At 38.9% G+C, this 24484-nt stretch overlaps 1 protein-coding gene across 5 annotated transcripts in view; it reads right to left on the bottom strand.

The window, feature by feature from the left end:
• The window catches only part of Chl1 (cell adhesion molecule L1 like), a 203281-nt gene extending 180368 nt beyond the window's left edge, over positions 1–22913 (bottom strand). For 3 of the 5 annotated variants that reach the window (XM_029535337.1, XM_029535340.1, XM_021190755.2), the window contains exon 1: positions 22605–22913. The gene's annotated coding sequence lies outside the window, so the exon portion shown is untranslated. Of the gene's footprint in view, positions 1–21605; positions 21982–22277; positions 22344–22604 lie in introns of those variants that run through there. The other 2 variants (XM_029535338.1, XM_029535339.1) reach the window with 2 other exon arrangements.
• Positions 22914–24484: the final 1571 nt, after the last annotated feature.

The raw sequence follows: 24484 nt of genomic DNA, 5'->3' as shown, positions 1-24484 counted from the left end.
ATAGTTTCTAGCCTTCTGTCAACTCTAAAGGGCAATCATGTCCCCTACACACATACTGCCTCTCTCTCTCTCTCTCTCTCTCTCTCTCTCTCTCTCTCTCTCTCTCTCTCTCTCNCTCTCTCTCTCTCTCTCCTCTTTTGGCTCTTATCCTCCTTGCTTTCTTTCCTTTCTGCCTCCACTTAAAAGGCAGAGAGATTCTTTTCAGAGAATCCTTTTCATTACTCGCCTCCAATTTTTCTCTTTCATGAGCCTTTGTTTCTTTCCTGGAATGATTTTTATGTCTTTATTTATTTATTGACTAACATTCTTAGTGAAAGCAACTGTAGGAGGACAAGAGATTTATCTTCCTCACAATGCTTTTCATAGTGTCTGGGATTTAGTCTTGGACCCATAAATATTTGATGAATGAAAGAGTAATGAATGAATGAATGAATGAATGAATGAATGAATGAATGAATAAAACCTAAGCTGCATACATACACATACACACTTCACTTGAGGGTAGTAATTCTTTTTCTCCAGCTTCTATCTGAAAGCACAGTTATTTTCCTGTAGGTACTTTTTTTTTTTTTCAGTATATGACAATGCTGTTTCCCAGCAGGAATCTGCTTAAACCAAATTAGTCAAGAGTTTCACAGAAGGCAGTGCCCTCCCTCTGGATGCACACAGGGCTAAAGAAGTAGGGAAATCAAGCTACTAACATTCCCTTTACATGCAGATTTTCAAACTGCTATTCAGTGCAAGCAGCTCATAGCAGATGGAACACACATACACAAACATACATAAAAGGTTTCTGAAATCCAAATATAATAAGTCCAGGTGATTTAATATCTTATGCCGCTCTGGCAAAAATCCTGACAAAGAAGAAATTGGTTTGGTCTCTTTCTGTGTTGCTGTGTTTCACTCCAGCTTCAAACCTCTTGTTAGCATTCCTATAAATCAATACTAAGCAAGAACACTTTGTATAGAATCTGTAAAATCCGACAAAAAGTGGTAACATTTAATTTCCTTTTCTAAAAAAAAAGAAAGAAAGGAAGAAGGAAGGAAGGAAGGAAAGAAGGAAGGAAGGAAGGAAGGAAGGAAGGAAGGAAGAAAAAAGAAAAGAAAAGAAAAAAGGTGCATGTGTGTTTTAGTCAATGACCTCAGTGCTTACAAAAGGTAAGTTGACCAAATATACTGCTTATGCCATGGACAGATGGCATTAGCAGAAAATTTGGAAGATCATGTCCTTCTGGTAAGGAAATGTGTTCCTAAAGTTATAGGAGAAAAGAAGCTCTCTGACAGTATTTTAAAATTTTTCTTTATGTTCATGTTACTGTCTATGTGTATGCACATATGGATGTGCACATAGGTACTGTAAAGGCCAGAAATGGATATCAGACCCTGTAGAGCTAGAGTTACAGAGTTTGTTGTGAGCCTCTGGACATGGGTCCTGGTCACTAAACTCCAGTCTTCTAAAAGAGCAGAACCTACTGAACCATCTTTCTAGTTTCTTTCCAATGTTTTTTTACAGAGAAAAGTTTGGACAAAGATGAATGCATCTATGATTTCAAAGCTGTGGTTTGGCCTTTGTTGTTTCAAAACTGGCTCTCATAAGCTTCATGAAAGATGTTTCCATTTACTTCTCCTGACCATAGTAAGAAGAATACAAAGACATGGAGATTTTGCTTTTGTTCAAGTTGTCCTCAAGGAAGATCAAAGTTGAAAATATAGGAATATATATAAAATTTACAACTGTATCAGATATCTTTAGTGGTACAATTTCAGGGTTTTTATTTGAGTTTTTTGCTTGGTTACTTTTCTACATAAAAGAGATCAAATATAGGGCCTTCCACATGTGTGGCAAGGTTCTACAACTTACCTTCATCCCCAGATGCTGGCATCAGTGACAATATCTTACATTTTAACCCAGGTTTGAAAAGGAGCAAATTGATATACCAGGCTGACATCTAATTGTCAGTATTCCCATTGTAGCCTTCACAGTACTGCCTTATAGGCATGTCGTTTGTGTGCCTGACAATTTCTCTTTAAATGAATAGAAACTCTAAATATCACTAAGACTGTGTTCTCTAAAATATTAAACTTGTTCCTTTGAGACACCAGAGCTTTTTGCTTCTGTTTTTTGAAATGAGTTCTTGTTTATAGGCCAAACTAGCCTGAGCCCAAACTAGCCTGATCTAGCTTCATCTAGCTAAGCACTGAGATTACAGATTCTGCAAATCATCAGACGTTAAATACACCTGTTTAATTTCATTTCTCTGACTTTCAGTATTATTTCCCATAGCATTGTGTTTACATTTTCTGCTTTATTTTAGTGAATAAGTTTCAGGCCTATATTCTTATTTTTAAGCTAGTCCTAAAAGTAGCTAGTGTCACTTAGAATATTCATTTCACCAATTTCCAAATGATGAATAAACAGACTAATTAATGGAACCAATAAATAAAGCATTTTTGAAATCGGTAGAAGTGAATAAAAGAAAGACAAAAGACAGACAGATGGATGGAAAGAAAGAAAGAAAGAAAGAAAGAAAGAAAGAAAGAAAGAAAGAAAGAAAGAAAGAAAGAAAGAAAAGAAAAAGGCAGAACACCAATCTGGAAGTCATAAAATGGCAAGTAACTGAACCATCTGATAGACCACTATACACCCTTTTCAAATATCAAGTGATAAGCTTATGACAGAGATGCTTCAGTGCTCAGAATCATCCTATAATTAATCACCTAGTGTGTGGCCAAGAAAAAGATGTGATTTTTTGCTCCTAGTAAGCATAGACTGAGTACCTGACAATTTTGAGGAGATTTTTCACCTTGCTGATGAAACATTAAGGAGGAAGCACAGCCTATGAGACGGTACTCAGCACTGGAGAATTAGAGATTGTGTGTGTGTGTGTGTGTGTGTGTGTGTGTGTGTGTGTGTGTGTGTCACAGGTACTCAGCACTGGAGAATTAGAGGCTGTGTGTGTGTGTGCCACACAGAGAGAGATAGAGATAGAAAGAGACAGAGACAGAGAGAGAGAGTCAGAGAAAGAGAGAGATACACTATGTGCTCAGAGGCTCAGCTTCTCAACTGCCCTGTCTTTAAACAATACCTTTCAATAATTGTATTACTGTCTCCACATAATTCATTTTCAAGGAGTCATTTCAGAAGACAGAGGCAGAATACTTTACTTATACTTAACAATTGATTTCAAACCCTACAACTCAAAAACTCTTCTGAGGCTAGAATAAGTACCATGTTGTATTAAAAGTTTATAAATGAACATTTCACACAATTCATGGAAATACATCACTCATCAACACACTTTGAGATGCAAAGGATTCTATTATTAATCCATACTGTAGGCACTATATCCACATTTTACAAATAAAATGAAATAACTCAGTTATAAATTTTATTTAAATAAAGTACATAAAAGTTCCAATCCTATTATTTGTTTCCATGGTTAATAACAAAATATTTATAATCCGGTATACAGCATAAAGGTATCTTAGAAAAATATCCTAAATAGCTACATTTGAAATTTGAAAAAAGATCTATACAAACAGAAGTAGAAGTTAGGAGGGTATTGTCATAGCATGGAACATAGAGAGACCATATTGTTTTGTTTTTCACATCACATGACTAATGAGTCTCAGTAATTCCCAGAAGTTACTGTTGTCTATCCTTGTGTGAGCTTCCAGCTTTGAGAGCCAGGCCTTGGAAGGAACCAAAGTCCCTGCTTGTTGGTATTTCTAAATGTGAGGGAGAAATTAGCTTAGGTGAAAAGTAAGGTTATTCTGTGGGGTTTTGCTGTTTGCTTTTCTTTCTTTTTTTTATTAGATATTTTCTTCATTTATATTTCAAATGCTATTCCAAAAGTCTCCTATACCTCCCCCTGCCCTGCTCCCCAACCCACTCATTTCTGCTTCCTGACCCTGGCATTCCCCTGTACTGGGGTATATAATCTTTGCAAGACCAAGGACCTCTCCTCCCATTCATGGCCTATTAGGCCATCCTCTGCTACATATGCAACTAGAGACACAGTAGTGGGGGGTACCGGTTAGTTTATATTGTTGTTCCTCCTATAGGGTTGCTGACCCCTTTAGCTCCTTGGGTACTTTCTCTAGTTCCTTCATTAAGGGCCCTGTGTTCCATCCAATAGATGACTGTGAGCATCCACTTGTTGTTTGTGTTTCTGTTAACAGATGATTTCAGGATCATCTCAAAACTGAAATGGACTTCAACAGGTTATTGGAACCAACAGTCTAGGATGGAATGAATAACCCTTCATTCAGCGTCTTGTCAATGGAGTGAACAAGTACGAGCTTGCCATACATGCCTTAGCAGAAGCCCTCCTCTATCCAGTTGGTTTCTATGACCTGACTCCAAGTTAGAGAGGCTCTATCTTTATGCAACAGGGGTAAAACCTTTCACAGCTAGAGAATAAATTATACTTATGTCACATTTTACCACATCATAAGGTTTTATCAAAGGATATCAAAATACATTGTGATAAATACTGAAAAAAATTAGCTGTTGGTTGAAAAAATGCAGATCACAAATTAATTCCTTCTTTGCTTTTAAAATGTGAACGTCTTCTCTGGTCCTTTTGAACACTACACAGGTAAGGGTTTTCTATCTCAGATGCCTGTATTAGGTTATCTGACTGTCCCAATTTCATTCTCACCCTCTACCCTGCCTGCTATTTGAGTCCATACCCCAGAGCTTCAGCTTTCTTAAACCTGGGCTTTTTATCATCAGGTAGGTGCTAGACTCAGAAGGCAACAATACTCATATTGAATACTTCCTGGACACAGACTGAGGGGTGACTATAAGTCTCTTGGGATCAGCAAGTAGATATAACTCCTGGGGTTCATGTATAAGGATGGTGATTTTCACGTATTAGGGGCACCATAGATTTTTCATCTAATGATTAAATGTGGAAGTTAAGAGAGGAGTGTGAAAATGGACTCCTAGGGGTTCAATCAGTTGTTCTTCCTGTTGCTGACATAAACTTTCTTGATGAAAGAAAATTAAGAGGGGGGAAAGTTTATTCTGTCTCACAAGGAATAGTTCAATACGGTGGAAAACCATGTCAGTAGGAACTGAAACCCCTGGTATACCACACCCATGGTCAGGAGAGAAAGAAGGTCGATGCACTCTGCTGCTTCCATTCTCTTTCCCCAGCTATAGTCTCTGGGACTGTGACTAGATAGTGGTGCTGCCCAGTGTGGTTATCTCAATTAATGTAATCAAGATACACACCCCTTCCCACTCCCCCGAATGGCCAGAGGCCCATCTCCTAGATGATTCTAGACGCTGTTCAAGTTTGGCCCTTCTTGTTTTGTTATACGTTTCTATCTGCATTATCACAGGACCTGTGATAACTTTAGCATGTGCTTTGTGTGAGACATCAGTGAGTTTGTCACAGGAAAGCCAGTCCCCGAAAACCCTCTCTCCACCTTATAGATGACAAAGGACTGCAGGCCTCAGGTATGAGTTAGTCTGTCATCATGAGGATTCAAATATTACAAAGCACCTGAGTATTAAAGACAGAGAAAACAAAAGCACAATTTGGTAGCAGATCGCAGAATCTAATTAGAACGTGGTGAGTTTCTCTACTTCCATCCTATTCGTGGTTATAGTAACTTTTCATTGTTGGTTAGGGACATGACTGTTATACTTTAGTGAAATAGAACTTGCATTTAAATCAATATACCTATACCTATATCTATACCTATACCTATGCCTATACAATCAATCAAAGACTATGTATGTATGTATGCATACACACAAACACACACAAACATATTCAATGAGCAGATCAAACTATAGCAGGTGATAAAAAAAAATCTACACAAAGAGTTTGAAGTAGCATATCTTAGAGAACTAGTGCCCTATGACTGGTTACTTCAGAATAAAGGAAAGCACTTAAAGTCTGTGTGAGAAACTAGAAGCTTGGGAGGAGGGGGGCTGGGGGTTGTTGTGCTAGAGGGTCTCTAAGGATACAAGGATGCAGAGAAGAATAATGAAGCCTAGTGCCACTTTACTTGGAAAGCAAGTGTGACAGTTACTTGGCCTGCAGAACTGTGGGGAGCCAGGGGAGATTTCCAGGAAATACGTGACATCCTTGTCAAAGTGACAAGCAAGAAAGGGGATTTGAACAGTGGCATTTAGGCTGTGGTAAAGAGAGGCTATACAGGGCAGAAATCTGGTGAGACTTGCTGTGCTCTAGCAATTGGAAGAACGAACAAGGAATTTTCCAGAACAGTTAAGGGGGCAGCTAAATCTGTGTGTCAAGGAGAAAATAGAAGCAGGTATTTTGGTGATTTCAAAGGACAGAAAATGGCAAGTTGCTAAAGCAAAACAAGAAGTAATCTGTGCTACAGCAAAATTGCTGCACTTTGTCAAAAGGGACTCTGGAAGAATTGGAGATCATATGTTCTTTGCCAACAGCCAGAAGGAATTGTCACATGAAACTCACTGAGCTTCTTTACTTGATAAAATAAAACAAGTGTTATTTTATCATCTGAAAACGAAACCCATTCAAGAAGCATACTCCTATAAACACATTACTTGTAGATTTCTCATGCGTCAGGCTGCAGATCCTATAAGGGAAGGGAAGAATTAAAAGGGTCACCATGGAGAACTGGAATGTTGCAGATGAAAAGTCAAAACTACCCTGTGCTATCTTTGGTTCCCACAACAGCCACTTATTGCCCTTCTGTGCATTTTATTTAACATCCTCAAGACTCTCTACTAAAACTTTTAGAATATGTCCACTTAGCAGACAGGTAGCTTAAATAGCATCACAGTCCTATAGCAGTGGTTTCCCAGATTTGTTGCAAGACGTTTATGTATTGCCCTCACCAAAGTGTCTAGCAAATGCAGTGATCCATGCCTTTCTTTGTTTTATTAAATCTTTTCTCCAGTGGAATGGTTCTTTCACAGTAATCTGAATCTTTGTTTCTGAATCACAGTCCCTTAAAACTATCACTTATTTCCTTTAATTCAAGAGGTGTGTTGTCGGTTGACACTGTGAATAAGTCAAGATGACCTGTTGAGAAAATAAGGCAAAAATCCGGTAACCTGTGAGCTCCTGGTCTAGTTCTGTGGATTCTGAAGCTCTTGCTTATAAAGATAAACTCACATCCTGGCTTCCACTCAAAGGGAATTTAATAACCAATATAGAATTGAATTGACAATAGTATAGTACTTTACCAATATATATGCTGCTGTCATTAATATACATTGTGGAATATGAAAATATACTCTAATGTCCTACATGTGATTTGCCAAGACAATCATAGCCTATCATGTTCTTGTGTTTATAATAGGTAAGTCAAAGCTTTAGCATAATAAGAATGATACCCCCACACAACCTGTAATATATAAGAAAAAGGGAGAGACACTTGAAGAAGGTGACAACAAGACTTAGACAACGTTGTAAAGGTCATGAGTACACAGGCATGTGCAAAACTACTGGTCATGATTGTACTCCTTTGTAATCTAAAGGCATCAGACAGGAAAGGAGTAATCCAAAGATGCTCCCTTAGCTATCTATCTTGGGCCTGATTCTTTTTTCTGTGCTTCTACAACACTGCAGGAGTTGTAAGAACTGTGAGCATGCTCCACACATCAGCCCCTTTTCTATTATAGCTGTGATTCTGCAAGCTATAAATAAGAGATTCCTACAGCCAAATTCCTGCTCCTCATCATCATTTCACAGCAAAGTGCCTCCTTTCCTTTCTACTGTCATTACATGGCTATGGTAAAAAAAGGAAAACTGCTCTCTATTCTCTTCCCAGTGGAATCCAGCAACCCTGGTCAACCTAAGCAGTAGGTCTCTCAGTTTCTGGCATGTGGAGTTCAGTGTAAATGGCCCTTCTGCTAAGTGATTTCATAGTTTTCACAAGCCAAATAGATTTATAAAAGAACTGAATAAGAGAGGGGATGAATCTAAACAAATCTGGGAGAAATAATCAGAGAATCTTGTCCAATCTAAGATTATTAGTCTACAATATTCATGCTGACACAGGGCCCCTTTATCTCATCTCAACTGCTGCTCTCTGTAGATAAAAGCCACAGGCATCTTATGAAGCATAGTAGAGCACACAGCCTTTGTCATTAACATACCTTGTGGAATATGGAAATGAACTCTAATATCCTACAAGTTATTTTGCCAAGACAATCAGAGCCTATCATTTTCTTCTGTTTATGGCAAGTAAGTCAGAGCATTAGCATGACCTCTAGGGCATGAAACCCTAAGGTCAAATGAAATAACAACAAATTTCTCTCTCTCTCTCTCTCTCTCTCTCTCTCTCTCTCTCTCTCTCTCTCTCTCTCTCTCACACACACACACACACACTCACACACTCACCATAACAAAACAGGATAGCCTCAATTTTACCAAAACTCAAAAACTATTGGCTTGTTACTGTTCTCAAATCTGATCATCCTAAGCTTTATGAAAAGTGAGTGACTGAGGATAGAGAGATGGATCTCCTGGATGGCTCAAAATTACTTCTGTATTCTATAGACACTGTCATCCATATGTGTGTATACACACACACACACACACACACACACACACACACACACACCAAAAGAATAAAAAAGAATTTTAAAAAACAGAAGTGGGTGTATTGCAAGGAACATTATACTCCCCTAGAACACAGTGTCTCCCTGAAAGATTTTTAATTTTTTATGTAATTGACCATGTGGTGAATAATAAGTATAAATATATCAAAGGAGATAATGTTTGTCAGTTTACTGTCAATATGACAAAATGGCTAAGATAATAAACCTATAAGAGATAAGGTGTGCAATTTCTATCCCATGCCCTGTCACATTGAGTCTCTAAAGAGTGGGGACTAGGTGGCAATGTAAAATTGCTTTCTTGATGGCCATCAGGCAGCGAATAGAGGAAGAGGGGAGGCCAAGTGCCCCTTTTCCTTTGCAATCCACCTACTGAAAAACACATGGGCCTCCAAGTAGTACCTACTTACTAAAAATTCTACCACCTTACTGTAGATCAATCTTCCTAGAGTACATAGTAGTTAGTTCTATAAATCTGGCCATGAAAGTTTCTATTTTTCCATTTCTTCCTAGCTTATCTACTAGAATCTGACACTGAGAAGATAGATACGCACTTTCACTGAATCTTGACTTTTTTTTTCAAACCTAGTCTTTAGAAAAATATGTGATATTGTAAGTTGTGATTTTAGGACTTTAAGCTGTCATAAAACGAATATTGACACAGAAAAGGCCACAAGAAAAGAAACCAGGGCCATGTGGGCTTTATGTGGCCTTTCTTGCCACAACATCATACAGAATGAAGCCATGTTGGATTACCATCCCATCCAGTCAACCCCTGACCAACACGGAGTTGTCCTATAGTTGCTCAACTGAGTTCTGCCTAAAGCCCTGACAAAGTGACAAGATGCTTCATGGTTTCATTGTTTAAACTTATGGGATAGTATCAACAGATGTTGTGACATGTATCAACAGATAGGTGACAAAATGTCCTTTCACATGTTACATAACTGGATAAATGGCCATATTTGAGAACTATCTTTTAATACCTCCATTTGTGACTTTTATTACAGCAATCTTGGTGTCAACTTGACGATATCTGGAACTAGAAAAAGCCCAAGTATCTGGGTATACCTGAGGGGATTTTTTTTTAACAAATTAAATAATTTTACATTGAAAACCCCAGTTTTAATCCATGGTTTTTGAGTGGGAAGATTATTGTTAATCTGGACCACATTTTCTGGAAGCAAAGGGCATGGAAGTAGAAATCTTGCTCTCTTTGCCTGCTTACTCTTGCTATCACTGGCAAGCTTATTATTTCCCTGGCATTGGAGCATACTTCTTTGGGATTCTAGTGTTAACTGAACACTAACAGACATCCAGCCTTGTGGAGTGAACTATTACAGGACTCTTGGATTTTGCATTGGTAGACAGCCATTATGACATTCAACTAGCTGGACCACAGCATCAAAGACATTTGAATAAATCATACACACACACACACACACACACACACACACACACACACACACACANACACACACACACACACACACACACACACACACACACACACACACATATATATATATATATATATATATATATATATATATATATGATTACATGTGTGTATACATGTGTGAATATAAATATAAAACATTCTATAAGTTTTTTCTTGAGGGCCCTGACTAATACAACTATAATAAGCTCCCTCCAGGTTTTCTTCTCAGTGACAAATTGATGGCTCACTTCTCAAATGATACCCTAAGAATCAGATATAAAAAGTATATCTATCTATCTATCTATCTATCTATCTATCTATCTATCTATCTATCTATCTATCTATCTATCTATATCAGTTAGCCAGATCCATGCTATTTTGTAAAGCTCCTCTATTTTTGCTGGACTGTTTCAAGTTCACTAACTACAGTCATTTGCATTTCCAGAAGTAAAGTAGATTGTTTGCCTAGATTCATGTCTCCCCTGTACCATCAATCCTTAATAATGACCAACCAGAAAAAAGTCTTTATTGATCACCTTAAACAACCACTCACTGCTAACTCTATCGATAGCCAACTGCGGACCAAAATAGGAAACATTTCAATATGGTCAACTCCCCTATTCCTGTGAAAACTACCAGAAAGGACATGCAATCCACATTGTAACATGGTGCCTGGTCTCTTCCCAGACCTGCAGTCATCCTGCTGTCCATCTGCCTACCTGTCTGTATTACCATATTTTCCAATACATTGCTCTTTAGAAAGACAATTAGTCTAAGTAGTCCCCTTGTACTCCAAACCCCAAATATCTTACTATCCCCTGAATTTAAATTATCTCAAGTCCTATGGTGAATTATTTATGTGCAGTTCATCAAAGCAAAAGATGAGAACAGCATAAGTCTGACTTCAGAAGTCAATCTTATGGGGATAGTGTTTATACAGCATGTTCTCCATGTGCAGAATCAATTTTAAAACATATGCTACAGTTCACCTGCAATGGACAATGGAGTGCCCTGCCTGCAAACAATAGCACCTATTTGGGGTACTTATTAATGCACTGACTCTAAAATTTACTCTTTGGAAAAGGTTTCTTATTCTGTTAGTGATTTAGCCTTATTTAAACATCAAGAAAATTGGGAAAGAGTTGTTCCACCTGACTTTCAGAAAATGAGCTGCATTCCAAGAGGTAATGTACCACAATGCATTTTCTTTTATTTTGAACTGTTTTTGTAACTTCAGGATCGTTATCCCCATGATTTTTGAGTTATCCCATTCCTTACTGCAAAGCTCTTTCTTGATGGAAGGACACTGAGTGTAACTTCTTTCCTCTGTGAACAAGCCTGTAAAACTGACCTGTCAACCACTAAATATGGCACATATTGTCATCTACTAAAACCAAATAGATGATTGTGTTTGTTCAAATTGTTCTAAAATAAAAGCAAATACTGGCTGAGGACAGATTTTCATAATAAAATTCTGTGCCATACAGTAATGATTTTTTTCTCATAAAATTAGATTCTTCCATTTAAATTCCAGGATGGTTGTATAATGCATAGGTAGCTACTGCTGACCTTGGGCAGACATCCATGCACTTACTAATTTATTTTATATTTTATATGCTATACTAAAACAATTGTTTTACAGTCAGCATTCTTTTGGAAATATGTGAGAAGTCATTATATCACTCAATATGAGTTTGTATTTTAGGATATTTATAGAGATTTAAATATATTTTGATTGGGATTTAATACCATGTGTTAGTTATAGTAGGTTACACGTTTAAGAAATTAGTCTATATGATTCAAGACCTTCAAATTTATTTAAAAATTTTTTGGACTGGGAGTAAATACATAATTATTTCAGTTTTTCAACTGTAAGCTTAGTTATGTTGTAAATACTGCACAACAATCTCCTCTCATGCATAAACATATCTGCAACCGCCCATGAGTCCAATACATTCTTGGTATCAGTGCCAAGCAATGAAAAAGACAGTAGAATTCAACCTTCAAAGATAATAAACCACAATACAGATGCAGATGGGTAAAAAGCCCAGAAGTTAATGATCCATTCCTTTTATAAACCACAAAAACAAAGGTGCATCCCAACTTGTTTCCCAAGGAGGACAGAGCCTGGCTTTCTCCAGAGACAGGCAAAAGATCCAGGCACAGTATTTCAGTGAGCTTAGGAAATGACAGGTCATGGTTTTCTATCCTTTCTTACCAGCTCTGTATTTGCAGGGGCAAAAACAGCAGAATGTATCCTTAATTGAGGTAGTAAATACTAGGTTGTAGCAGATTGTTTTACTGTTAAATACAGTAATGGGTTTTTAATGGCTGCTGTCCAAAATTACATTGGAGAAAAATGGTTTATTAGTAATAATAATAGCTGACACCTTTATCTTCAAAGCACTTTACAAATATTAGCTCATTAATCCTCCAACTGCCACTGAAGGGGACGGTCAATGTTGTTCCTCTCCCCAGCTTATAACTGGTGAAACAGGAAAAGAGAAGATGGCTTTCAAAAGGTTTTGTGTATGGATGTCAGTTTCCAATTTAAACAAGTCATATCAATTTAAAATGTGAATGGAAGGCATTCTCTGATGAGAGCTCCACCCATCACACATTTTTCTTTATTAAAGGGACAGGGTTTAAGGTCAAATCCAATTTATTTGACCTTGATCCAATAATGCACATACTAGGTTGCACCTGAACACCTTAGTCCTTTAATACTACTCCAAGCACATCAACTGTGGGCAAAATCTATTCAGCCTCAAACACAGACAAAAACTTGCATGCATAAGACAATTAGGCTGTTGAGACTCTTTGAGATCTATCTCCTCTGAGAATTTCCAGAGGTCACAAAGAAAAATGAGATTAAGGTCAATTTTTAAAAGTTAGTTTGTTTTCTATTTTTATCCATTCATTTTGATCTCCACAGAAAACAGTATATCACTGAAAAATAACAAATAACTCCAAATAGTCAATTAATTATTCATGCAGGACTAGGTGGTAAGCTGCACATGCTAGAGCTAGTGTTTATGTTTCCTTGCTTATGGCCCTATCAATGTTCTGAAATTCCTGTCATTATACAATCTATGAAGCATTTTTAGCACTACCATGTTTGAAGCTAATATATTAAATCTTGATAGTAGGTGCATGGTATAGTGTGAGTTACAAAAATTTAAAGATATTCACAACCCAGTGATAAACATGTCTTTTGAAAAACTAAGTGCTGTACTCTAAAGAAGCAGGCAGGGGTTTAACAAATGCTAAACATTTGAGCACACAATGGAAAGAGATTGGATTGCCTATCTACAGAGAACAGCGAACAACCATATTCTTAATACTAACCTGCACACAAAAAGGAGCCTGTTAGAATCAATTAGCATTTAAGAATTCTATTTACATATACACACTAAAATAATAACAAATTTGCATTTACTTCTAAATTCTCAAATTAAAAAACAACTCCCCACCTTTCCAAATTATAGTTCATCACCTAAGAAAAGAATAACATTACTTCCCAAACAACCGTTATATTGATTGACAGGCACCAATAAGGACAGTGTATTTTTAAGGTCTCAATCATTTTAAACAATAGTAAGGTGAGACAGGTCATCTGCTATCTTGAACTATTTTTTCTTTATCCAGAATAGCAGACATGCCAAACACATAATACCATTGGTTATATATAATATCCAGATGTGAGAGAAATCCATGCATATTTATGTTATGAATTATCTACAACCTTATTTTAAGAATGCAGACAAGGTAAGCAAAATCTCTGGAGAGGGCAATTGCTGGCTTCTACATACGGTGCTACCCAGGATCTGGCACAGGAACTACCATGGCAACAAATGTTCATAAGGTACACTTTTAGAGGGAACACAAATGCTCCCATGGTGTTAATTGTCAACTTAGAAAAATCTAGAACCACCTGGGAGACAATCCTTGTAAGCCTCTCTCTCTCTCTTTGTGTGTGTGTGTGTGTGTGTGTGTGTGTGTGTGTGTGTGTGTGTGTGTGTTTGTGTTTGCCTGTTGCAGTGTATTTTGACCAGATTAATGGAGGTAGGAAAGACCAATCCACTCTGGGTTGTACCCTTCTATGCATTGCGTCTTGGACTGCATATAAAGGGGAATAGTTATTTTGTCAGGGAATTTAACCACAGCAGAGTGTAACTGAGATAGCTGCACATATCCCCACCTCCTGCTAATTTTCCTCTCAGTAGCCATTCTTCAATATGACTCTATTGCATGAAGGATTTTAAAACCTCTTTTTAAATGGTACTGTAAATAGGATATATATCTGCTGCATAACACCTTAGAAAGATTTTTTTATCTCACTTTTACTTTGAATAAATACATACATAACAAGTAAGTTTGAACAGACAACGGAACTATATTGGTAGTCTATGGTGAAAATCAGAATTGACACTTTAGGAGAATGTTGATAAACACAGTACATTTTGAGTATGAAAAGTCGGGAAAAAAAGATGCTGAAATGGTATATTGGGCTAGGTCCAGCACAGAGTAGGTACAATTGAAAGCTTGGGATAAGGAACTAGGTTTTTCACTTTGAGTGCTGTCCTTGCCACTTGCTAGCAATATTGGGTCATTTGAACAATGTACTTCTATGTACTATGTGGCTTAAAATGGGGTATTGTGACATCAGTACTTTCCTCAAGTTACTGAAATGCAGATTGCAAAACACCAAGTAAACTTTTGAAGATGTCAGATGGAATTATTTAGGTAGCTTCTGCTTGAGCTTTACTCCTACAACTAGCACAAAGTCATTATTCCCTATGTGGTTGATTTGTAGATGGAGGATCCATACAAATCTCAGGCTGGTCTTGAACTCATAATCCCCCTACCTCACCCTTGCTGGGGTTGCAGGTAAGTATGATCACACTCAGTTAAATAAGTCAAGCGTCTTTAAAATGGCTGATTACTTTCACTGTCTGATAAGAGAGCCCTTGAACCTACTCCCCTACAAAACCATACAAATAAGTATCTCAAAATTGTGGAAGCATCATAAAAATTCACTCCCTATTTTTTGCCAGGACTGAGTTCAACCTTGGGAATGCAAATGGTGACATTGGTAGCATTTTACTGGATTCACTAGAGCCCCAGGTCATCACATAGTGTCTCTGAATTTGAAATGGAGAAAAGGTCACTATTGTTTGTATGCTTTCTCCTATGTTTCGAATAAGGAACCAAATAAAGAATTATTAAGGCAAAGAAGCATTTAATTGGGTTACTAATCAGGTTATCTGAGCTTTCTTTCCTTTTTACTGAACTTCCTGGCTGGCTATTTGCCTTTAAGTTAATGTTTTGACATATAAAAACAAGCTACTACCCTCCTCACTTCTAAAATCATGTTGCTCTAAAAGTCAAAACAGATATAAGAACATCCTCTAAAATAAAACTCAGGGCTTGCATAACACAAGATAATACATTTTAAGTGGCCACTTCATAAGTAATTTTCTGAATTAATGGAAAGCAGTTTGAGTGGTAGAGTCCCCTGAAAAGGTCAGTAATTATTTTCTTTCAAGATTATTTGTAGATGCGATGATTTATTTGTTTTAGGATCCATTGAAATATAAGGGAACTCATAATGAATTAATATCATCCATTTTAGTTTTTTTTAGCACAGTTCTTCAGTACAGTCGTACATTCTGTTTACAATCAACTATGATTGCATCATCAAAATTATTGCATTCTTCTTACCTACTTATAATCTATAATCATTGAGAATGCCTCCTCCCTTAGCTTCAGAAACACAAATCACCCAGCAATATACTCTGGACCTGTTTCTTCAGTCTTTCCTTGTGTATTCAACTTTGCCAAAAACAGGGACGCCCTGCAAAGATCCACATGTCCAGGTGACACTGGTGTTCCATTGCCACTGTTACTTGATCCTCCACTTCACATGCACATCAATCACTATCGCAATGTCACATCAAAGATTTCCTTGGGGAAGGAATTCTGCCCCATGAGCAAACCTTATTCCATAGAAGCTGTCTTTGGCATCCTCTGCACTTTTGTATCAACACTAGTCTTGGAAAGCAGAGAGAATCCAGGAGGATGGACAGTTTGTTCTAAAGCTTGGGGGCCACAGTTGAAGCACGTATGTGGCTGTGATCACACCCATCTGAGGTGATAAAAATAAAGGAGGATATAATAGCAAAAGAAATGAGCTAAAGATGCCCTGAGGTTTGTTTGTAGCAATTCAAGTTGTATCTTTCATTACTCACTTTCCATAAATTAGAAGTATCCAGTGGATACTGAGTTTCGTTGCACACCTACCAAACCCCTCTGTCATGAGCCTGCATCAATCCTGTTCTCTTCTGAGATAGCTGGCCTTTACAGGGAAGGCTCCTTTAGCTTCTGACTAGGGGTCAAGTTTGCTATTCTGCAGAAGGAGCAGCACTTGTTGAAACAGGGAGATGACATTGTCTTTTGAATATGCATTAGTTCCACCTCTGTCAAAAGCCACAGGTTCAATCTGGCTCTTCTCCTCGTGACTTCAGTTCCAACTTTAAGATGAAGGCTAGGGTCATCCTCAAGGTTATTTAACACAATGTTGATTTCTCTTAACCCTATTTTAAAAAGATGCCAACCCCTATTTAAAATTCCTTTGATTGGCCCTTTGGAAACTAAAATCATGGAAGGGGGGTTTAGGTTTGACCAAGACCTGACAAAAATCTGAGTCTTTCAATATCCAAGAGTGTGCCGTTCAGCTATTCAATTCAGACCAAGGAAATTTTCTATCAGCCAAAAATCACAGGTCAAGTTATATGATTTGTTTTCCAAAAACAGCCATATAAAGAACTCTTGGAACTTTACATATTATATAAAATTTTTAATTAGAATTTTTGGGGGAGCAGGCAGAAAAAAATACATTTTTATATTATATTCAATCCAAAGGGCAAAAGTTTGAATTCTAAATTCTTTTTATTTGACACTGCACAAGAAGGTTTTAAGCTGAAACTCACCTATAAGATAATTGTATCCGAAGTTAGTTATTCTCCCTGCTTCCTTTGAAATCATAAGGTTAAACACACCTGTTTTCAGACCTCAAAATACCTGGTTTCCTGATCTTTAAGTCTGCTCTAAATCTATGAACCTTGTGTGACCTATTAAATTCAGTGTGGCTTACTCCAAGAATCCACAAAATCACAATAATGGCTTCTTTTCTACCTTTCTAATAGAGAGATATGGTTGAAAAATGAAATTGTACTCATCAGGGACTCGACAAAGCTGTTATGTTTTCTAACCAAACTTCATGACAGCAGGGCAACTGTGAGTCAATACTCATGGCTGCAGGATCTTAGGGAAGACATGCAAACCTAAGGTAATTGGGGCAGGACACTGGAATCTCATTGCACACTACACAGACTCTGATTGATGGGAGTAGGGTAGTAATTTGAACAGCTTTCTGAGTACTTCTCATCTCAGCCACAACTAAGAACTACTACTTCAGATCTGTGAAACAGCTGACAGAATTCATATAAGTGCATCTAATTAACATAGGTAAAATTCGATGATGTCATGGCTTACAGCTCACATGTATTCATACACAAAAGGGCTAAACAGGCACCTACTCATCTGTTCATTCACATACTAAGAATGGTATAAAAAGCTGGAAATTCATGAGCAGTTAATAAGTGCAAATGGGCTCTGTATAGAGAGAATCTTGTGTAATGTTCACAACAACAAGCATGAACTAGGTGTGTAAGCCATTTTCATAAGTGGAATCAATCTGAATTCAAAATGACTTTGCTACAGCACCTGTGAGTTGGCCAGTTCAATTTTGAACCCCAGTAGCCTGACTACGAACTCATTGCATTTAACCATCACAACAATGTGCTTTCTACCGTGCCAGGGACTGTAAGAGTTTATGAGGTGCATAAAATGGAACACATGCCCTCAAAGAATTTACAATCTGAGAATGGAATTGTGATGAGCACTAAAATTCATAGGCTGTAGAGGAAAACGATATGATTGTCGTTCTTAGAGAGTAAGGAAAAACGCAATCACATGGGGTGAGGAGCTGGTAGCTGTGTAGATTTCCTATTTCTGTAATTACTAAGATACAAGCAAACATCAGAAGGAAAAATGTGGTGAGATATAGTAAAAGTCCAAATGTATTGTTACATTTTCCAAGTTCAATGCATTCACTAATGTTGACACAGTCTGCCTGCGTGCTCTGAGTTGGATGTTCATGTCTACCTCAAGTTTACTCACTCGTCAGTTCAACTGATGATCAATGAATTCACAACACAGTGTCACAGCTTAAAGGATTCATCTCACCTCAAAGCACTCTGCCTCTATCTCTACGCTTGAGTCTTAATTACTTTCATGCATACACCTACACATAGTCTTACTGAATTGACTTTAGAAAAAGATGCACAATTTGTATGTTTTTATTAGAAACAAATTGTATGTAAATAAAACAAACATTGTTTAGGAAAAATTCGGAAATATGAAAACAGAGTACCCCTTTTATATTTTTATTTTCGAAACACAATGGAAAGGTAAGCAGGATCATTTTTGAATCCGCAATACATAAAATCTCAATTAGTTATGGTCTATTTGTGCACTCACTAAAAACATTTGTTAACAAAACAGAATTTTCTACTTTACTGGATAAATATACCAGAAGAAATTGCAGAATAATGTTGGGTTGCCAAGCAACCACCACTCTACTCCCTCCCTCGTTTGGGATCAATCCGACTCATTCATCATGCTCCCTAACATACTGCTGGAGATTTCCAACCAATTTGATTTTCTTGGGAAAATTATAGTGACTTTTGGTAACACAATAACACTTTCACTCTCAGAAGATAAACTTAGATGTTCTTTTGATCAAAGGGATGTGTTAATTCATTATTCTCTACATGGTGCTAATGAGAAAGCTATAATTAACTAACCACACTATTAAAACACACATACAATAAACTGCAGCAATTAGTAATGTTTAAAGTGTTAACCAGCCCCCAAATTAGAAAATGCAGACTCTTCCCTCTAATAAATATATTCAGAAAAGAGAAAGCACCATATCTAATTAAATTGAGAATTGTTTCCAGTCCCTCCCAAGGGGAAGGAAAGACACGTGATCTCCAAAATGTGAGAGATTTCACTTGAATAGCAGAGAAAATGGCTCAGTGCCAAGTCTACTTGTAGGTAGGCTCAAAGTGCTGGTGAATAATGTAATCTTGTCTTTCAAAGAATGCTTAGCACAATATTTTTTCCAGGAATGAATAGAAAGAATATCATGCTTTCACTCATTAGCTGTGTTAACTTAGCATATTGTATGTAAATCACCAGAATAATTGCATTCTCTTCAGACTGAATTAGTTAGGATGAAGCTGTAATCAAAATGTTCATAATTGAAAATACAGTATTCTCGGAGTTGGTTTGAAAAAAAAAAAAGAGCATAGAACACTGATTGAATCAGAAAATACAGTTCATCACTGCAAGGAGCCTCAGTAGAGAGACAAGTTCATCCTCTTGATTATACCTTGACACGTTAATTAGTTCCCCAAATTCAGGGCTCAACACCTTCCAATCTGTCACGTTTTCTACCGCGGCCCTTTGTCTGCTGTAATAAGCCTTTTCCAAGTGCAAGGCTGCTTAGATTTTTAAAGTAAAATAGAAAATGGTGAAAAAGTGAAATCTGTCTCCAGAGCAGATGACATTAAATCACAGTGTTGGCTGTCATCAATCCAAGGGCAAAACAATTCCCAATAAATAGAACATTTAGTGCCAGAGCTCCTGGGAAACAATATGTAAATGATCACATGAATTTCAGACAAGCTGTCACACTAATTCCTCAAGGTCCCTTTTAAAGCTGACATGCCAACTGTGGATGTGGGTGCTTCAGTGCTTACTGTAAAGCTCCACTCCACCACCTGAACCTCATCTCACAGCATCTTGTAGACCATCATCCCTCCTGTCTGACGTCAGTTGCTTTGACTTAATTTTTCCCTTGTCAGTTAAAACTAATAGGACAATGGTTCTTAGCTTACTTCTTCAGAAAAATGAATGAGGTTAAATTATTTCAGCAAAGCAACTTTAGGTCTAACCTATCTCCTATCTTCAAATTTTTCAGAAATAAATATAAAGGCAGGCTTCGATACAGGTAATGCTTTTCTTACTGAGATAGTCTTCAATAAAATATTATATATATATATATATATATATATATATATATATATATATATGTGTGTGTGTGTGTGTGTGTGTGAAATATTCTTTAAAATGATTTAAAATTAGTTGCCTAATTGGGGTGGGATACTAGCATAAAGATACCAGCACATTGTGCATGATGTGAGTTCCTGTTGCACAATGCCAGATACATAAAACTTATACAACCATGAGTCACTTGCAAGGAAGGAAAGGATTCTGTGAGTGTGAACACAAGAACAGCCTGGAAAAAAAAAATGTGTTTAATCTTCATAGTCTTATGCATTTTCTGAAAGAGATTCTATTCAGCTGCCACATCCTGTACCCACAGCTACCTAGCAATGGCATCTCATGCATTAGATGACAGTTACTCAGGAGCATCCATGTGATGATGGGAGAGCAGGCTTTGCCATTAGGAGAAGTTGGAACACTAACAACCATGAGAGGGAAGATCCAGGTATCTGTTAGACTCTATAGCCAAGTTAAATCTAGAAAGCAATAGGTCGGTGTTATCACAAAGAGACTGAAACTGAGACAAGCCCAGCTGCACCATAAACAATTGAGAGATGGAGCTCAGATCCTACAAACAAAAACTGGATTCCCTTGTGATCAGTGCTTTCCCTGGGCAGCTTTCCACGCTCTGTCCAGCACTGGACTCAGAGCTAATCTGCTAAGAACTGCTCAGGTTTTCTTTCTCAATCTACTGCAAAACAGATTTACGAGTGGAACAGAGTGTTAATAAATCTAACAAATGTCATTCTTCTAAAATTAGATAACACGGAATTTTGCCCTCAATAAAAGTGCCGAGAAAGGACAATCTACCATATCTAATTAATTTGCTGATTAATTGTAACAGCAATGCCACCAATGACAACTAACTTCTGGATGATTATTCCTCATCAGAGAAGGAGGGTAAACTGTCTGCTTGGATAATCTCACTCCAGTCTTCGAACTCAAAATGGGATGAATTGATACCCGTTAGTAAGAGAGAAACTGAGGCACAGAGTAAATAACTACTCTAAGCCACACATTCCAGAGTAGATAGGGTTGGAACTCACAGCCAGGCGCGCGCTCCAGCGCTCTACCTTGATGTACCTCCAAGAGTTACCTAGCTCAGCACCCACGCGCACGCGCAAATCTCCCCCTATTTCCAGCAGCGGGAGCGCGCTGTGGTGCACACGCCTTCCGCTGGCTGCTACCAGCCAGCTCTTCTCAGTTCTGGCCTGCGGGGCGGTATTGATCGCCTTTCTCCCCGGGCAGAGTCAGAAGCTCCTTCCCCGCCCAGCCGCTCAGTGCCTTACACACCTGCTCATGCTTGCTGGCTACTCGCACTCCCCGCCCACCCTCTCAGTCTGACCGCAGACCACCCACCCAGCTCCCTCTCGCTGCTTTGGGTTCCAATACCTGAATCGTGGTGCCGCTGCTCCTCCCGCCCCAGATTTTTCACAGGAATTCCTCAGCTCTGCCCCCTCGCTGAGAAAGTGAGGTTCTTCTTAACCAAGGGACTTAGGGATGAAGACCGCCAGGTTTCCCCAGCCTCTGGGCTCCAATCCTCTTTCTCCAAATCAATCACTTGCTCCCTCCCTACGCACACTTTCACTCAAGGGAGGAAAAAAAATAGGAAGAGACAGAGAAAGAGGACAGGAGAGGCACAAAGAGGAAAAAGGGACTGTCCGTGACTGGCATCCCCAGCTCCCTGGGCTCGGCTACAAGGGAGCCATGGCAACCGGGCCCCCTGGCCTGCCTTCTAGCCCCCACGGTGTTCTGTTGAGATGGAGTGCTCTGCTTCTATTTTTCCCTTAACCCGGCAGTTCGCAGACCATCCATTCCAGGCTGTAGGCATTTAAGGAACACCACTGCAACCAAGATGCATCTCTAGAGACTTAACAGCTAGATAGGGGATTTGGGGCTGGGGTTAGAAAGTCTGGACCCCCGACACCTAGAGGAGGTTAGTGGAGAGAAATGTATTACTTGCCCCCACTCCCTGAAGGCTACAGTCTATGGAGGGCATGCATCCTCTCCCTAGGATAAGGAGGCGGGCGGTGGCTATGTTGGAAGAAAGACAAGTCAGCCTACCGAATGTTGGAGGCTTGGAGGTGCTGGGGTCCCCGAAGCTTGTTTACTCCATCCACTGACCTGGAGCTGTCAATAAAAATCCAGCCTTAGCCACCTGCGGCGGTGCTACGAAAGGTGGCGCCTCTTCTCAGGTTAGGGAAGGGACCTTGAGCCACTCCCATTTTAGGCAAGGACGGAACCCAGGGATGTGCACCATTTCCCTTTCATAAAGAGTTGCTCTTTTCCCAGGAGCAAGCCCTTGATTTCCTTCCACCTCCCTCAAAGAGTTGACTAAAGCGCAGATGGAGAGAGTCCCATCCCTTGTAAGGCACGCGCAAATAGACTCACCTGAGCCGCCTCTTGACATCCGATCTGTCTGGTACCTTCTCTTGGGAAAACTTCTCCTAAAGCTGGATCACTGGGGCAAAGGGGACCAACGAGGTCCAGCGCCTCTGGGAGGATCCAGGGGAGTTTCTAGTTGGGCGCTTCCCGCTGATCCACACCCCGATCTGCCCACAGAGATTCCGTCTGCCCCCTCCTGCTGTTGGCACAGGTCTCCAGAAGGCTGGACCTGTTCGAGCTTGTACCGGTATCCACGCCCTCCTGCCGGAGACGACTGGCTCGTGCCTCTTCTCCGCTGTCCCCGGGATCTGCTCTGCCACCCCTCACCCACACGGCTTCTTTTCCCTCCCTTTTACACACTCTCCCTTGGGACAAGAGGCAGCTACAGGCTTGAGACTTTGGTTTTATGAAAAGCGAGGGACAAAGAGAAAACTTTGCTTGTCATTTTTAACATCTCTAAGCCCAAAGAGGCAAGATCTCTGCCGGGTTCGCCTTGTCACTGAGAAACCGAAAAGAAATCCCTCCCCTCTGCTCCCTCGTCCACCCTCCTCTGTTCACATTCCACACACAGGCTCCCAGTCTGTTTTACCCTTTGCTGCTTGGCCGAGGGGTGTGGTGCCTTGTGCCATTTTTTTTTTTTTTTTTTTTTTAAGTCTTGCCGGTTTTGCTTCTTTATTTAGGAGGGTGATGGGACTCGCAATTTAATTTACAAAAGAACCATCTCCATTAGCTGTCAAATCAGTGCAGGCATAAATTTAAAAAGCTCTTCTACTGTTATCTAATGTACAATTTGTGCCCCGCTACCATCTGGACTTCTCCAGATTGATCAGTGACGTTTTCCAATTTACTCTCTATTAATACAATGCTATTGAAAAAAAGCTTTCCTTGCTTATTCCCAGCGCCAAAGCCCACTCCTGATGTTGTACGCACCTCTTTCTACCAGCCAACATGATGCTTGTTTTAGGGGTACAGTAAAGAGGGGCTACAAACTTTGGCAATGAAACTGGTGAGCACACTCCATTTTTTTTCTTCCACACATTGATTATACTTTTGAAAACGTTCATACAATGTTGCATTAAAAAAAATCCTGTTGCATGTAAGTGCTCTTTGACAGTAATGGAATTACTGACTTCTAACTTTTACTCCACGGAGGTTTGATCTTACAGTCTTGTTTTGTTCTCATCTAGTGCACTAAACAATGAGGACATTTATGGGTCTGTGCTATCCTCAGAGTTGGATGTCATGACTGGGATCAACAAGAAGGAAGGAGACTCGAGATTCTGCCTCAAAAGCAGTTACATCAAATATTTTGAAATGAATAAATGGGACTTTCCATGTTCATAATTTCTAACCTTGAGGGCTCAGTGCTGTTAGTTCTTGTGTGGGCAAAATTCCTACTGGCTGTGTTGGCATATTAGAAATGCAAGTGAGGGCAGGATGTGTCCTAGGTTTAAATTGTGCTACTGGAGTGATTCCTCTGCCGGAGGCATCATTATTCATGCGGCATGTTTTCTAAAGTAGAAACAAAGGAAACCGAAATAAAATCCAACAAGGAAAATACTGAGCCGGTAGGAAACCATTTCCAAGATTTAGGAGCCCCAGGAGAGATACAAAGCCAAGTTGGTCTCAAATTTACCACTTTCTGGGGTGGCATTTCCTGGGCAAAAGAAACAGAAAACTCTATTTTGTCCAGAGAAACACAGAACCTTTAAAGACTCAGCTTTCTCTTCACTGATATTTGTTTTATGGACACACTAAGTCAATAGATGGATGGGCAGAATATAGGAAAATGGATACAGCTAGGAAGGTATATAGGTAGGTAGGTAGGTAGGTAGGTAGGTAAGTAGATAGATAGATAGATAGATAGATAGATAGATAGATAGATA

Source organism: Mus pahari, chromosome 2, assembly GCF_900095145.1.
Source record: "Mus pahari chromosome 2, PAHARI_EIJ_v1.1, whole genome shotgun sequence".
Taxonomy (NCBI): Eukaryota; Metazoa; Chordata; class Mammalia; order Rodentia; family Muridae; genus Mus; species Mus pahari.
This window is presented reverse-complemented; position numbering and strand designations above follow the sequence as displayed.